At 36.7% G+C, this 18,538-nt stretch overlaps 1 protein-coding gene and 1 pseudogene across 1 annotated transcript in view; one reads left to right on the forward strand and one right to left on the reverse strand.

The window, feature by feature from the left end:
• The window catches only part of IL1RAPL1 (interleukin 1 receptor accessory protein like 1), a 1,432,909-nt gene that overhangs the window by 721,669 nt on the left and 692,702 nt on the right, over positions 1–18,538 (reverse strand). The gene's annotated exons all lie outside the window — the stretch shown is intronic.
• On the forward strand, positions 5,317–6,318 carry LOC125092023 (glyceraldehyde-3-phosphate dehydrogenase-like; annotated as a pseudogene).

Consider the following 18,538-nt stretch of genomic DNA (forward strand, 5'->3'; position numbering starts at 1 on the left):
AGCTGGATTAGAAGTAATTAAATGTGGGAATTAATGACAGATGAGAATAAGGAGTAGTAAAGGACACTGAGATCTGAAATTCTGGTTCACCACCAACCTGGCATAAAAAACATGGATCCTATGGCCTTTGTGTCTGTCATCACCTCATCCAAATGAGTTATCCTCCTCCAAGAGATAGTGAGACTGAAGTCATCATATGTCTGTTAGTCCTAGATTCATAAACTGATGCCAAAATTGTGAGCATCCTTTCCACCAAAACACACATACATTTACTGCACTACCTTCTCCATTCATTTATTCACTCAGTCAACCACTCATATACAATATCCAAACATACCCTATGTCTCAAACTCTTTCATTGTAACCCCTGGTATAAGTATCTCCATGGTCATATAAGTGCCCTAAATCCTCAGCATCTCCTTCTCTTCCCGGCATTAATCAAATAAAACCTGCTCTCTTCTGTGATTCTCATTTCTCCTGCAGCCATCTCATAGTGGTGCCCATTTATTTTCTCACAGTCTTCACTTAGCAGACAGAAGCTGGTATTGCTGTTCTTATTTTCTATTGTGGCTCCTAAATACTAACTCATCCACCCTCTTTTCCAAAATCCTGTTGTTTTGAAATGTATGTCAGTTGCTTCTGTAATTTTTTGCCCTTTCTGCTCTCATTTTCCAGCCTCATTCAAAGAAGATTTTAGCATCTGTTTTATTTTTTATTTTTTTTAAAGATTTTTATTTATTTATTTGACAGAGAGAGATCACAAGTAGACAGAGAGGCAGGCAGAGAAAGAGAGGAGGAAGCAGGCTCCCTGCTGAGCAGAGAGCCCGATGCGGGACTCGATCCCAGGACCCTGAGATCATGACCTGAGCCGAAGGCAGCGGCTTAACCCACTGAGCCACCCAGGCGCCCCTTAGCATCTGTTTTAAAGACTTCCTCTTCCACAAAGGTCTATTAGTCTTGGTGCCTTCAAGATATATGAGGATAGCCCATCACAATACCACATATATTCATCAGGATAGACTATATTACAAATTACCTCCAAACAAACTGTGTTTGTTTTAGGTTGGTTGGGGGTTATGCCGTATCTCCCTACTCCAAGACTGAGATTTGATCAATAGCAGACTCAGAATGATTATAATCTCATGTAACACTATGCATCTTTTCTCTTTACTGGCAGTTATAATTGTAATTTTACATGTATTTTTGTGGCTTTGATTGTGTTCCTTGATCTTTGCTACATAAGGCCTATGAGGGCAGAGGCTATGTCTGGTTTTGCTAGTATTAGATTGTTTGGTGATTAGGCCACTCTTAGGCACATAATAGGTATGAAATAAATACTGAACTAAATAAGGGATGGAGAGATGAATAGATGAATGGATTCCTAGATGGAAGTGACATTAATTACAGACAGAGAGTGAGGAGAAGAAAGGAAAGGAGAGGAAGGTTTTAAGGAAGAAATAATAAACACTGGCCAGTGAATGGGCAGAGTTCATGGGAAATCCAAATGTAGGTGACCTATAGTTAGAGTAAAGCTGGAGGGGAGAGTTGAGGGGAGACATAAACATTTGTAAACTATCAGGATATAAGTAGCAGGTGACTTAAAAGCAATAAATGCTTACATTATGACATTGTCTGCATTAATCACTCCAATTGATGGCTCCCTTATATCCATGTATGTAATACCATGTCACTTTTGGCTCCCCCTAACAAGAAGCAGTCTACTTTACTACCTCTTGAATCTGGGCTGACTTTGTGACTTGCTCTGGCTAACAGAATGTGATAGGAGAGCCTGATTTTATCAAATGAGGCCTTATTAGACTTGCCTATAAATAGATAACTCCCAAACATGTGGGAAATTCCAGGCAAAATGAAGAGAACTTCCTATTGACCTATAGTTGATAGCAAACATATGACAGAGTGCAGGCAATCCAGAGACTCATGATCAATATCAAATGCTAACTGTTTTAACCCACTGTTTTTTTAAGTGATGTGTTATAAACTATAGCTTACTGATACATAAAAGAGATAAATAGTACAAAAATAACAATTAGAGAACCATTCAGATTTTTTGTGACCTTATTTTTTTTAAATATGAAAATTCCAAACATGCAAAAACAGAGAACACTACATCACTTTCATACACCATCATCTAGGTTCAACAATTATCAACATATTGCTGATTTAATTTCACTTCTATTCCTACCCATTGCTCTGAACACCACCTAAATTCTTTAGAAGGAAATTCCTGACATCTATTATCTCTTTTTTCAAAGTAACTTTAAGTATATACTTTAGAAAAGACAACTTGAACACTTTGAGAACAAAACAAACCCAATGCTCTGGCAGAAGCTTGCTGAAGTGATTAAAAGATATTTTCTAACAAGTTCAAGACCTGAAAGCTCTGTGTCCCTAGCCCACACAGCCCCAGCTGACCCACCAAGGTGGATATAGGATGGTGCGTACTGGGACATTTCTGGCTAATGTTCACTACAGCCTCAGTCTTCGCACCAAGGAACACAGGTGCAAAGGACCATGGAACACTGCAGACTTACTTCACTCCAGCTTCAATGGCTTGCTAGGACACTCATACTGCAGAACACTCAAAAACAACCTGGCAGACATCCAGACATCTGGAAACAGAGGAATATATTAAAAAAGAAAGAACAAGACAAAGCCTCAGAAAAAGAACTATGTTAAACAAATATAAGAAATATGCCTGATAAAGAATTTAAAGTAATGTTGGTAGGGTGCCTGGGTGGCTCAGTCAGGTAAGTGTCCAACCTTTGATTTTGGCTCAAGTCATGATCTCAGGGTCATGAGATCGAGCCCCATGTTGAGCTCTGTGTTGATTGTAGAGCCTGAGATTCTCTCTCTCCTCCCTCTTCCCTTCCCTACTCAGGCGCTCACGCTTTCTCTGTGTGTGTGTGTATGGATATATATCCATACACACACACATATATAAGCATATATATGATTATAAAGATGCTCACTGGGAAGAAGAGTAGAAGAACTCACTGAGACCTTCTATAATGAGATTGAAAATTTAAAAAAAGAACATATAGTACACATTCTTTTCCAGTGCACATGAAAGATTCTCCAGAATACGTCATATGTTGGGCCACAAAACAAGCCTCAATAAATTTAAAAAATGTTGAAATCATACCATACATCTTTTTCTGATTATAAACATAATGAAACTAGAAATCAATCACAAGAAAAAAAAACCTGTAAAAACCACAAACACATGGAGTCTAAACAACATGATACTAAAGAAACCAAGGAGTCAATGAAGCCATCAAACAAGAAATTAAAAAACACATGGAGACAAATGAAAATGAAAATACAATGGTTCAAAATCTTTGGAATGCAGCAAAACCAGTCCTAAGACTGAAAAATATACTGATACAGGTCTATCTTAAGAAACAACAAAAAGCACAATACAACAAGCTAACCTTAAAAAGAAAAGAGAGGAAAAAAAACGAAGCTCAGACTGAGTAGAAGGAAAGAATAATAAAGATCAGAGCATAAATAAGTGATACAGAAACTAAAAAATGACAGAAAAAAATCAGTGAAACCAAGAGCTTGTCCTTTGAAAAGATAAAATAGATAAACCCTTAGCCAGACATATCAAGAAAAAAAAAAGAGAAAGGACCCAAATAAATAACATCAGAAATGAGTGAGAAGTAACAAGGAACAAGAATAGTTCAATATTCACAAATTAATCAATGTGATATACTACCATCAACAAAACAATGGAAAAAATCATGTAATCATCTTATTAGAAGCATAAAAGCATCTGACAAAATTCAACATCCATTCATGATGAAAATTCTCAACAAAGTGAATTTATAGGGAACATATCTCAATATAATGAAGGCCATATATGAAAAACCCAAGTTAACACCATATCTATGGTAAAAACCTGAAATCTTTTCCGCTAAGATCAGGAACAACACGAGGAAGTCCACTTCTACCGCTTCTATTCAACACAGCACTAGAAGTCCTAGCTATAGCAACAATAACAACAAAATAGGAAAAAAAAAAGAAAAAGAAAAATAGGTAACAGGCATCCAGTACTGGGAATGAAGAAGTTCAACTGTCACAATATGCAGATGATATGATACTATACATAGAAAATCCTAAAGATTCCATCCAAAAATCTACTACAAGTAGTAAATGAATTCAGTAAAGTTGCAGAACACAAAACTAAGCCAGGAATCAGTAGCATTTATATACACAAATAAGGTAGCAAAAAGAAAAATTAATAAAATAACTCCATTTACTATTAGACCCAAAACAATAAAATACTTAGGAATAAATACATTTAACGAAAGGAGTAAAAGACTGGTACTCTGAAAACTATAAAACACTTGTGAAAAAAACTGAAGATGACACGAACAAATAGAAAGATATTCCATGCTCATGGATTGGAAGAATTAGTATTGTTAACATGCACATACTACCCAAAACAATCTACAGATTCAAGCAATTCCATTGCTACAGTTCCTCTCAAAATAACAACATTTTCTCACAAAACCAGAACAAATAATAATAACATTTTTGTAGAACCACAAAACATGCTAATAGCCAAAGTAATCTTGAGGAAGGAAAACAAAGCTGGAAGTCTCACAATTTCAGATTTCATGATATACTACAAAGCCATAGTAATCAAAACAGTATGTTACTGGCCAAAAAATAGACACATAGATCAATAGAACAAAACAGAGAGCCTGGATGTAAATCCACACTTATGTGGTCAATTAATCTATGATAAAGGAGGCAAGAATATACAATGGGCAAAAGACAGTCTCTTCAACAATTAGTGCTGAGAAAATGGACAGCTACTAGTAAAAAAAAAAAAGAAAAAAAAATTGGACCACTTTAAAACACCATACATAAAAAAAAAACCTCAAAATGGACCAAAGACCTAAATGCGAAATTATAAACCATAAAAATTCTAGAAGAGAGCACAAACAGTAATTTTTATGACATAAGCCATAGTATCACTTTTCTAGATATGGTTCCTAATGCAAGGGGGGAAAAAAGCAAAAATAAACTATTGGGACTACGTCAAAATAAAATAAAAACCCTTTGCCTTGCAAAGGAAACCACCCACAAAACAAAACAAACAAAACTGAATGGAAGAAGATATGTGCAAATGACATATTTGACAAGAGGTTAATATAAAAATATATAAAGAATTTATACAACTCAACACCACAAAATCAATCTGATTAAAAATGGGTAGAGGGGCTCTCTGCTCCTCCCCATTTGACAGACAGCCACACCTTTTGGTGCAGTGCCGGCTGAGACACAATGGTGAAGGTCGGATTGAATAGATTTGGCCATATTGGGCAACTGGTCACCAGTGCCACTTTTAACTCTGGCAATGTGGATACTGTAACCATCAATGACCATTTCATTGACCTCAGCTACATGGTCTACATGTTCCAGTATGATTCTACCCATGGCAAATTCCACGGGACAGTAGAAGCTGAGAATGGGAAGCTTGTCATCAATGGAAAGTCCATCTCCACCTTCCAGGAGCAAGATCCTGCCAACATCAAATGGGGCGATACTGGTGATGAGTAGGTTGTGGAATCCACTAGCGTCTTCACCAACATGGAGAAGGCTGGGGCTCACTTGAAGGGCAGGGCCAAGAGGGTCATCATCTCTGCTCCTTCTGTTAATGCCCCCATGTTCATGAGGGGTGTGAACCATGAGAAGTATGACAACTCCCTCAAGATTGTCAGCAATGCCTCCTGCACCACCAACTGCTTGGCTCCTCTGGCCAAGGTCATCTATGACAACTTCAGCATCATGAAGGGACTCATGACCACCTCCCATGCCATCACTGCCACACAGAAGACCGTGGATGGCCCCTCCAGAAAGCTGTAGCATGATGGCTAAGGGGCTGCCCAGAATATCATCACTGCTTCCACTGGTGCGGCCAAGGCTGTAAGCAAGGTCACCCCAGAGCTGAATGGGAAGCTCATTGGCATGGCCTTCTACATCCTTACCCCCAACGTGTCTGTTGTGGATCTGACCTGCTGTCTGGAGAAAGCTGCCAAATACAATGAAATCAAGAAGGTGGTGAAGCAGACATCAGACGACTCCCTCAAGGGCATCCTGGGGTACACTGAGAACTAGGTTGTCTCCTGCAACTTTAACAGTGACACCTACTCTTCCACCTTTGATGCTGGGATTGGCATTGCTCTCAATGACCACTTTGTCGAGTTCATTTCCTGCTAGGATTATGAATTTGGCTACAGCAACCAGGTGGTGGACCTTACGGACCACATGGCCCCTAAGGAGTAAGAGCCCCCTGGACCACCAGCCTCAGTGAGAGCAAGAGGAAGAGAGAGGCCCTCAGCTGCTGGGGAGTCCCTGCCCCAAATGATCCCCTGAAACACTAAGAATCTCCCAACCTCCACCGTCTCCATCCTAGACCCCTGAAGAAGGGGAGGGGCCTGGGGAGCCCTACCTTGTCACATACCATCAATAAAGTATACTGTACCCAGCCAAAAAATAAATGGGTAGAGGTCCTGAAGAGACATTTTTCCAAAGAAGACATACAGATGGGCAACAGACACGTGAAAAGATGCTTAACATCAGTAATCATCAGGGAAATGCAAATCAAAACCACAATGAGAAATCACCTGACACCTGTCAGAATAACTAAAATCAAAAAGACAAGAAATAACAAGTGTTGGTGAGGATTTGGAGAAAAAGCATCCCTTATACATTGTTGGTGGGACTGTAAACTGGTGCAGACACTGGGGAAAATAGTATGGAGGTTTCTCTGAAAATTTAAAATATAAACACCATAGCATCCAGTAATTCCACTTATGGTATTTTACCCAAAGGAAATGAAAACAATAATTTGAAAAGATATATGCACCCCTATGTTTATTGCAACATTATTTACAACAGCCAAGATATGGAAGCAATCCAAGTGTCTATCAATAGATAAAGGGATGAAGAAGATCCGGTACACACATACACACACACATACACACAGATATTATGCAGCCATAAAAAAAAAAGAATGAGATTGTGCTATTTGTGACCACATGGATAGACATAGAGAATATTATGCTAAGTGAAATAAGTTAGACTGAGAAAGACAAAAACCATAGGATTTCATTCACATGTGGAAATAAACCATAGGATTTCACTCACAGGTGGAAATTAAGAAACAAAACAAATGGACAAAGGAAAAAAAAAAGAGACGAACCAAGAAACAGACTCAACTACAGAGAACAAACTGATGGTTACTTGAGGGGAGGGGGGAAAGGATGAAGAAGATGATGGGGATTAAAGAGTATACTTATCATGCTGAACAATGAGTAATGCACAGAATTGTTGAATGAATAAAGGAAATGTCACACACACACACACACACACACATACACAAATATTATTCAGCCATTAAAAAAGGATGAGAGCTTGCCATATGCAACAGACAAATGAACCTAGAGAGAGTACTATGCTAAGTGAAATAAGTCAGACTGAGAAAGACAAATGCCATATGATTTCACTTATTTGATGAATGTAAAAACAAGTCAAATGAATAAATAAACAAAAAGCAGAATCAGTCCTATAAATACAGAGAACAAGCTTATGGTTGCTAGAAAGGTGGAGGGTAAGAGGATGGGCAAAATGGCTGAAGGAGAGTGGGAGATACAGTTATGGAATGAATAAGTCATGGAAATAAAAGGCAATAATATAGTGAATACAGTCATTAATACTGTCATAATATTGTATGATGACACATAGTAGCTACACTTGTAGTGAGCACAGCATAATGTATAAACTTGTCAAATCACTATTTTGTACACCCGAAACTAACGTAACTTCTGTGTCAAGTATACTCAAATTCAGAATTTTAAAAAATCTATCTAGTCTTTGAAAGTCATCATTCATAATTCATTCTTAACACTGAATTCATAGTAAAATCCTATTAAAGTGATGACATAGTAGCTCCCCTTGTCTTCTCTGGATTCCCACTATCATGGCCTATGTCCAGACCCTCAATGCTTCCCATCCAGTAAGTCCTTGTAGTTGATAATGCCAATACCCACACACATATGGCTACCATATAAAGGCTGCCTCTCACAAACACCTGAAACCCTCAGTCTGAGGGCTTTTGTCTGGGTTTGGAACCAAGGTCAGTCTGCATGAAGGGCAAACCAGAAATGTTGGAGAGATACTGTTTCTAGAAGAAGTCCTCCATAAGTGACAGATGTGGAATTAGGGGGGAATAACTCAGTTTCCTCTCCCCTTGGGTGTGAAAATGCTGAGAGTGTGTCTACATTTTCTCCCAGAGTTTTCCAGGGGACCTAATTTCCAGTTGCCTGCATGAGTAACTGGCTTTATAATACACATTTTGTTGGCTTCCTTCTCATCTCCCTATCACTCCACCACTTCTTTAATGATTGGTCTACTGAGGGTAGACCTGAGGATCTACCTCTTGGGGAGTACAATCTAAGACAACCCTGTAGTTAAGTGTTGCTCCAAACTCTCAGTCAACTTCCTCAAACACTGCTGCCAAATGAGCTCCCTGAAACTCAAATCTGATTTTTGTCATCTACCTGCTTAAAGTCTTCCATTGGCTCCCTATATCTTTTAGTATAAAGTGTTACTTCTTTGGTTTTGTACCCCAGTCCATGAAGTGATCCTTTTCTACTTCTATAGCTACATTTCAGAACAACCCAAGTCATGGACACTTTGATATGGTCATAGAAAATTAGAAATCATACAATGATTCCAGCCTTACGCTACTGCCCTACCTATGATCTACACCAAACCCTCTTTTTCATCTAGCTAAGTTTCACTCCATGTCAATGCTGAACACTTATATCTTAAAGAAGCCCTTCCTCTTTTTTATTTTTCTGAATCACATGGCTCATCTCTATATCCATTACCCTCTGTTCTTTCCTCTTTCATAACCTTTGTTAAATCACACATGAATTTTTTACTTAGTTTTCTCCTGCAAAATACTATAAGATTCCTGAGAACAGAGAGTTTGGCTCAGATTCTTAGCAACCACTTGGCCAAGAAGAGCTCTCAAAAATAATTTATTAAATAATTATCTAGATGATGAATACCCAGAACAAATTTTTCTATAGGATTTAGGCCATACTGGATTACTGCCTCCATCTTCTAAAGAAAAGCTAAAACTTCTGAGCCTGGGATTCTAACCACAGAATTTCTCACATCTACCTAAAATCTTCCTTTCTAACTTCTTCTGCACCTTTCCATGTGCCACCTTGCACTTTTCTCTCTGGCCACATTGTTGTTTTTCCTTTCTCATAGCAACTTTTCCCAGATCACTGGGGCTGCCATTGAGCCACTTCCACTATGTAAAAGAGAAGGTCTTTTCCATTGCTCTATCAAGAAAATTCCATCTTGGGGCACCTGGGTGGCTCAGTGGGTTAAGCCTCTGCTTTTGGCTCAGGTCATGATCTCAGAGTCCTGGGATTAAGCCCCACATTGGGCTCTCTGCTCAGCAGGGAGCCTGCTAGCTCCCCTGCCTGCCTCTCTTCCTACTTGTGATCGCTCTCTCTGTCAAACAAATAAATAACATCTTAAAAAAAAAAAAAAGAAAATTCCATCCCATGCAGGTTCAATGCACCTTGTTCTGTGTATCCATCATCAATCTTCATGGTTGCAATAGCACTTTGTCACCAGATCTTTAACAGTGTTTACCATATAGTGGTATGCATAATTGTTTATGAGTCTATCTTCCCTGGCTGACTACGGTATCTTCAGGCCAACTGATGTCTTCTGCATTTTCCTTTCTATCCTCAGACAAAAATCTGTCTGATGCTTAGTAAGTGTTTGATAAATCTTTGTTGAAAGTACAAATAAACAAAAGATAACAATATTTCAATTGAATTGCATATATTAAAGTATATGTGTTTATGCATATGTGAATATCAGTTTTTATACTAAGTAACTTTAATGTTAGATGTTGATAAACAATCTGAACATATATAGGCTGATATTTGATGGCAGTTACTAACAATGAATCAAATTTTAAAGAAAATTATAGATACCTGTGGAAAATAATATTTTTTATATAAGCAACAGAGAAAAGATCTGGAGCAGTAGACATAAATCTCACCTAATGGGAAAGTAATTTCGAAGGTAGTGATTAAAATTATAATGAAAAAAAAAATCAAGTCCTTTATTGTGTAAGGGCACCAACAAAAACTATAATTCTTTTAAGATCAGAAGTCTAGGGGCACCTGGGTGGCTCAGTGGGTTAAAGCCTCTGCCTTTGGCTCAGGTCATGATCTCAGGATCCTGGGATCGAGCCCCACATCGGGCTCTCTGCTCCGCAGGGAGCCTGCTTCCTCCTCTCTCTCTCTCTGCCTGCTTCTCTGCCTACTTGTGGTCTCTGTCTGTCAAGTAAATAAATAAAATCTTAAAAAAAATAAAAATCAGAAGTCTAGCTACTTCTCAAAGCAAACAAGTCTATAGACCTCTGAAATAAGAGGGAATCCAGAGCTGCCAATTTTACACCCTAATTAAACCAGGGAAGCCACAAACAACTCTTACTGATGAGGAAATTATGTCAATTACCAAAATTGTCAAGGGAAAAGTATAACAATATATAAAAATCTCATGGCTTGACTTTAAGATCAGAAATTAATATTCATGATAAACATCAGAGTCAAGCACATAGAGCTGTGCACTCTAGAGTTAAAGGTCTTAATCTCCAATTTTAGAGTAGTCATTAAGTACTGTTTAGACAAACAAAAATGTTATTTCCTCCAGGGGGACTATTAGAGTAAAGAGAGAGCTGTCATAATCGCCTAATTAATGAAAACAATATTCAGTGATCAAAAAACTTTGATATTTTCAAATGTTTACTTTTTAAACCAAAACCTTTGACCAGACATCCATAGCAGCAATTTTCATTAAAAGTATAATTACTTGGAAATTTTAATTTAGGAACTAGAACATTTTCTTTCTTTTGTACAAGATGTCTACATGGGATTTCTATACCATGTCAACAAGGTTAACACACAGGCTGTTACTCTGCACAGTATGGGTTTCCTTAATTAAGAACTTTTCAGAAGGCTGAATAATCTGCAGTGCTCATTCATTTGAAGATCACAGCAGTGGAATCTGGAAGGCACCCCGCTTTGACTTCACTTCCCATGATTCAATTTGTAAATTAAATTTAGCTGAAGAGATAGTCTTTGGAAAAACATTAACTATAGAATACATCTTTAACATATATTAGAAGGAAGACGTCTCCTTATAGTCAATCTTCTAATATTTTAGAAGGAGGCATATAACTTGTATTCTTCACTTTCAATCTACTGTGTGCTAGGTACTATGCCAGATGCTGGCTATCCTCTGACAGAAAACTCTTTATACACTTAAGGTTTTATAAAGCACCTTATTGTCCTTCAATTGGTATGGGATAGAACTCTCCTAAAAGTTTCACCAATACCTGAATATAAATTCTCAAACTTAATGTAGATTTAAAAAATCCTGGATGCATGTTGAACGGTCAGATTCCTAGTCTTTGTTTCCCAAGAAATGCTGATTCAATAGATGAGATTCAGGAATCAATCTTTCTTCCTTCCTTCCTTCCTTCCTTCCTTCCTTTCTTTCTTTTTAAGAACCATAGCTAATGATTTTTAGAATCTAATTATATACCAGACCAAGTTTTAAAAAACAGTGAGTGGTGATTTCCAAGTTTGTTTGTTTGTTTTTGTCACAATTCTCTTAAAAGATCTTGGAAAATCACAGTTTTTAGGTTTATAGTTTTATAGGTTTTAGTTTATAAGTTTAAAGAAGTTTATTTGTTAATAAGAGGGAGAAAACACTAAATATTATATGAAATGATATAAGACATTGGAAAAATGTTTCATTGCATAATTTAAGAAAATAGGCTTTTACTGTTTTGGGGGGGAATGGTGTAGAACAAATACAAAAGAAAATAGGTATAATTTACCAATGGGTTTTAGCAAATGCATCTTGAAAATATGATAGTTCTATTATATATTCCAACTACATTTATGTCAGTGTCACTATTATATATTGCTTCAGCTAATCTGAGTTAAAAATATACCAATTTGGATTAAGCTTCATATTTACCAGAAATACTACAAGACAGGCAGGAGAGGAAGATCTCTGAATTTAAGAGATTTTTCAAACTCCTATTTCAGGTTATCTATTTGTTTGGCACCTCAATTCTTTTTACATCCTGGGGCAATACATCATAGCACAATTTGGGAAGGAAGAAAGGTGCATCTTTCTTTTATAAAATGAAAAAAAAATTCTATTGTGAGTTATCAGGCAATTTTAGACAAGAGTTACACATGGAAGTTGAGTTTCGGGTGATGAATTCCCTTCAACAGACGAATGGATAAGGAAGATGTGGTCCATATACACTATGGAGTATTATGCCTCCATCAGAAAGGATGAATACCCAACTTTTGTAGCAACATGGACGGGACTGGAAGAGATTATGCTGAGTGAAATAAGTCAAGCAGAGAGAGTCAATTATCATATGGTTTCACTTATTTGTGGAGCATAAAAAATAGCATGGAGGACAAGGGGAGTTAGAGAGGAGAAGGGAGTTGGGGGAAATTGGAAGGGGAGGTGAACCATGAGAGACTATGGACTCTGAAAAACAATCTGAGGGGTTTGAAGGGGCAGGGGGTGGGAGGTTGGGGGAACCAGGTGGTGGGTATTGGAGAGGGCACGGATTGCATGGAGCCCTGGGTGTGGTGCAAAAACAATGAATATTGTTATGCTGAAAAAAAATTAAAAAAATGAAAAAAAATGACTTTTGTGGGACACACCTTGCAAATTCTTTGTGTCGCCCCAGAAATACCTGGGATTCAGTTGGAAGAGCACAGCCTTTGAAGGTTAGTCTGTATAGCAAGTGGGCTAGTTTGGCCAGTAGGTGACTTCCAGTCACCCTGTTCTTTTCCTTCTTAAAACCAGGACACAACTAATTGCTGTGTCAAAGGCTCTTTTACAGAAAAGACCTCCAACTACAGAAGGAGCCTAGTCTGGCTTAATCCTCTGTTGTGCTTTTGATGCCTAGCCCAGTAACTGGTTTATAGTAGGTGCTTAATAATCTGGAAAATTCATTCAATTCACAATGAATACCATATCAAAAATTCCTAACCAAATTAACTACAGCAACTTAGATACAACTAATTATAAAACTTCTTCAGTAAAAGAAATAATATTTTTGATTTAATGAAAATTAATGGCTAGTTTACCATTTAGTAGATACAGATTTAAGACCAAAAAGACAGCCTAAGCCTTAACATTTAAATATATGGGATAAAAATTTATTATGAGATTATCATAATCATTCTTCAAATACAATAGCTGTCAAAAATTAATTGTGTAAAAAAACCTTACTTATTTGAAGAAAATAGAGGAAAGTCTGCTTGACCTTTTAAAAGAATAAGTCAATTATAAAATGCTTTTAAAAAATTTATTCAAGAGTAATAGATATAAGTATATATACTTAAAGTATATAATGTGATGATTTGCTATGTACATTATAGAATGATTACCAAGATCAAGACAATTGATATACTCATCACCTAATTGTAAAATCTTTTAAAGAAATAAATTTTGGGGGTACCTGGGTGGCTCAGTGGGTTAAAGCCTCTGCCTTCGGACCAGGTCATGATCCCAGGGTCCTGGGATCGAATCCCTCATCAGGCTCTCTGCTCAGCAGGGAGCCTGCTTCCCCCCGCCACACTCTCTGCCTGCTTCTCTGCCTACTTGTGATCTCTGCCTGTCAAATGGATAAATAAAATCTTAAAAAAAAAAGAAAAATTTATGAGTATCAGTGGTTATGGAATCAGAGGATCTAGCTTGATTTCAGCATTCTTAAATATTAGTTTTGTGATTGAATATCCTTTCCAAATCTATGTTACATGATTCTAGGCTAAATAAGATCTGTACCTCCTGGAAATATTCAAGAATGATGTGACATTACCATTTTCAAACAAAAGCTAAGATCCACGTGTAGTTATTTAAAATAAAAAAACATTAAAAATTCAGTTTTTCAGTGGCACTAGGACCATGGAGTGACCTTATGAACAGAAGTCACATGCTGAGAATGGCAGGGTGTAAAGCAATGCAGCCTGGGTCTTGCCAAACCCTTGAACTATCATACAAGTTCTGGAATGCCTATTTTGTAATTGCTTTACATGATAGAATAAACTCTTACTTAAGCCACTTTTCTATAATATGAAGTATAACTAATTTTGTGGTATTGCCTTGAAATGATTTTTTCTTCTTTTCTTTTTATTCCTTTTTTTTTGGCTTTAGAATAATATATTTTCCTGTAACTATTGCACCAGACTTCAAATGTTATTCATTCACTCCATAACCTTGAGTCTTTTACAGTATTGTCTTTTATGACTTTCATGGGAAAAAAATGGATAGCTCCAGATCTATAATCATGAGATATAATGAAATCAGTTAAATGCTTATTCGATTACCTCTTTGAGGTTTTTGTGTTATAAACTCAGATTCTATATCATGAAGCAGTTACTAGATGGAGACTTGCCTGAAAGTCAGAAACACTTCTGTAAACCTGAATAAATCTAGGCCACAACAAACTGTTGAGGAAAGTCATATTGATCCCTCATCTAAAATCAATGGAATATTAATATAAGGAGTTTGTATGTGTCCTGACCATTGTTAACTGGTGATAAATTTACTTCTTAGGCACTGGGAAATTTTCTAGGAACCAGAATTACCTGAAAGACCAGGGATTTTGCCAATCAATTCTTCTTCAGAAATGTTAATGAGGTCTGTAATTGGCTGTATGACTTAGAAACTAAGCAGAAGCAGCTATTGAGGGCAGGATGTATTTTTATATGTTAGGGATAGGTATGGTGGTACTGAGAACATTATTTCTTAATTCTTCCAAAATTTTAGAGAAAGCAGGCTATGGAAACAAACAAAAAAAATAGAAGGTTGTTCAAGAATATGCATTACTCGCTCAACAATTACTGATAGAGTTTTTACCAAGTATAAAACAAAAATGGGATACTTAGTCATTTCAGTATATGTGGCAAAAATGGCTCCTAATCATCCCTTAATATGTGTTTCTCCTTATTCCTCAGTATAGCAGATGCTGTAGGTATCCAGCTCAAAATTTCTTCTCCAGCTTTTGTTCCCATGTCCCAGCTGCTGTGAGTGTTCACTGCTCAAGGCTCACATCTCTACCCTTTTCTCAGTAATCACCTTACCATGACAAGAGGCACCTGGACTGAAATGACTGAACAATCCAGATCCTGGACCCTCACTTCAAGGCAGAATAAATTTTGTGGTAAAATTTATGTTCCATAGCTCCCTGTGGGATAAGGCTGAGGCTAAATTTTGAAAACACATTTGTGTCCGGCATTTTCCCCACTCCTGAGAGCACTGTCTCCATATATCACACTTGTGCAAAAATCCCTATCCTGCACTTTTCTTCTAAGGAAATGAATTTAAAGATCTCAGTAATATACTTTCTGTATTGTTATCAGGTACATAGGTACTACTAATAAAAAGTACATATCTGAGCCACCACTACAGTATGATGTAACTATGTGAACAAGTACTGCCCTGTGAAATAAAAGTAACCTCCTGGATTTGTTCTTAAGGGTGGGAAGGATCGTGTTCTTTGTTCTTGTCATTACATTTTGTGGCTTATAATAGCATGGATATGATGGCTAGAGCTTCATCTTAGAAAATAAGGATGAGGACTGTACTCTAGGGAGAGCAGTGACGCTACAGAAGAAACCTGAGACCTAGACAATTATGCAGATACCATGCAAGGTCTAAATTTCAATTCAATTCTTTAAGTTACTGTTATTTCAAAGATTCTTGGTATATACAAAAAGCTGTTGCCACCCTTTTACACTCTTGGTATGAATGTCAAGTGGTCCAATTGCTATGGAAAACAATATGGAGGCTCCACAAAAAATTAAAAATAGATCTATCATAAGATCTAGAAATTCCGTATCTGGGTACATAGCCAAAGAAAATGAAAACAAGATTTCCAACAGATATCTGCATTCCTATGTTTAATGTAGCATTACTCAAAAAGACAAAATATGTAAAAAACCTAAATGCCCATAGGTGGATGAATGAATGAAGAAGATGGGGGAGGTATATACATACAATTGAATATTATACAGCCACAAGAAAGGAGGATTTCCTGCCATTTATGACAAAATGGATGGATCTTTAGAGCATTATGCTAAATGTGATAAGGAAGATGGGTGCTGTATGATGTCTTAAATGTACGTGAAATCTAAAAAATTCAAACTCAGAAAAAGCAGTAAAAAAGTGGTTACCAGGGGTGGCACCTGGGTGGCTCAGTGGGTTAATCCTCTGCCTTCAGCTCAGGTCATGATCTCAGGGTCCTGGGATCAAGGCCCACATCAGGCTTTCTGCTCAGCAGGGATCCTGCTTCCCCCTCTCTCTCTGCCTGCCTCTCTGCTTACTTGTGATCTCTCTCCCTGTATCAAATAAATAAATATAATCTTTAAAAAAAGAAAAGATGATGCCTGGAAGTCTGGCTTGCAATCAACACGAACCTAGGAGTAAATAAGATTCTTCCTCTTGGATCACTGAAAGTCCTGGCACATCCTCAAGAATAAGGCATATCAAGAATAAATCAAGTGGTTTAAACAATCACAAAGGTATAAGAGACAACCAAGAACTAGGGCAATTTTGAACAAGAAAGTTCATTGCCTCAACAATACTACTCTGTCAAGATTGAAAGACATAGCTGTCATACCTAATACAAACAAACAAATAGACAAACACAGAAAGTGAGGTAAAATGAGAAAACAGACAATAGGTCCATAATGGAAGAATAAGGAAAAAAAAACTCAGAAAAAGAATTTAATTATAGGGAAATAAGTAATCTACTTGATAAAGAGTTCAAAGCATGGCCATTAAAATTCTCTCCGAACTTGAAAAAAGAAAGAATAAACACAGTAAAAAGTTCAACAAAGAGATAGAAAACATAAGAAAGTATAAAGAAGTCAAAGTGCTGAAGAATACAATAACTGAGCTGAAAAATACACTAGAGGATTTCAGCAGCAGACTGGATAAAGTAGAAGTATGGATCAGTGAGCTGAAAGATAAAGCAATGGAACTCAACCAGACAGAACAACAAAAAGAAAATAAAAACAATTTTAAAATGGCTATAACTTAAGAGATCTCTAGAACAACAACAAAAGGAATAATATTTGCATTATAAGGGTCCCAGAAGGCAAAGAAAATGAGAAAGAGGCAGAAAACTTATTTGAAGAAGTAATGGCTGAAAAAGTCCCTAATTCAGAGAAAGAAACAGACATTCATATTCAGGAAGCAAGAAACTTCCAAAGAAGATGAACCCAAAGAGAACCACACCAAATGTATATTATAATTAAAATATCAAAAGTTAAAATAAAAAAGAATCTTAAAAGAAATAAGAGAAAAACAAATTTTTACAAACAAGGGATTCCACCCACCCAAACCCATAGGCCATCAGCAGATTTTTCAGTAGAAATTTTGTAAGCCAGAATGAAGTGCCAGGTCATATTTAAAGTTCTGAAAGGAAACAAAAACAAAAACAAAAAAACCTCCTACCAAGAATACTATACCCAGAAAGATTATCATTCAGATTTGAAGGAGAGAGAAAGAGTTTTCCAGACAAGCAAAAGCTAAAAAAGTTTATCACCACTGAATTGGCCTTACAAGAAATATTAAAGGGACTTCACTAAGCTGAAAAGACACGACACTAATTAATAACAAGAAAAAACAACAAAGTAAAAATCTCACTGGAAAAAGTTAATACATGGTAGACGTAGTGGATTAATCAATTAGGAAGCTACTAAGAAGGTAAAAAACAAAAGTAGGGAAACTAAAGCCCCAATAGTTACTTAAGGGGTACAGAAAATAAAAACATGTCGAAAGTGACATTAGAAAGGGAGGGAATAAAAAAGTACTTTTGGAATGTGTTCAAATTTAAGTTGCTATCAACTTAAAATAGACTGTCATATGCATAAGGTGACATACATGAAACTCACCGTAACCACAAAGCAAAAGCATTCAGTAAATACACAAAAGGAAATAAAAAAGGAATTTAAACATAATAATAAAGAAAATGAGAAAGGAATCTAAACGTGACTATAAAGAAAGTCATCAAACCACAAAGGAAGAGGGAAGAGAAGAAAGGAAGAAAGAAGAACCTCATATACAGTCAGAAAACAATGAACAAGATGACAATACATACCTATTAATAAGTACCTTTTTAAATTAATTTGTTTTTAATTTCAGTGTAGTTTATAGACAGTTACATTAGTTCCAGGTGTACAACATAGTGATTTAAGTTTATATGCTGTGCTATTCTCACTACAAGAGTAGCTACCATCTGTCACCCTACAGTGCTATTTTGGAATCAGTGACTATGTTTCTTATGTTGTGTATTTTATTCCTCTGACTTATTCCATAACTGGAATCCTGTATCTCCCACTCCCTGTCCCTCATTTTT

The sequence above is a fragment of the Lutra lutra genome, chromosome X, assembly GCF_902655055.1.
Source record: "Lutra lutra chromosome X, mLutLut1.2, whole genome shotgun sequence".
Taxonomy (NCBI): domain Eukaryota; kingdom Metazoa; phylum Chordata; class Mammalia; order Carnivora; family Mustelidae; genus Lutra; species Lutra lutra.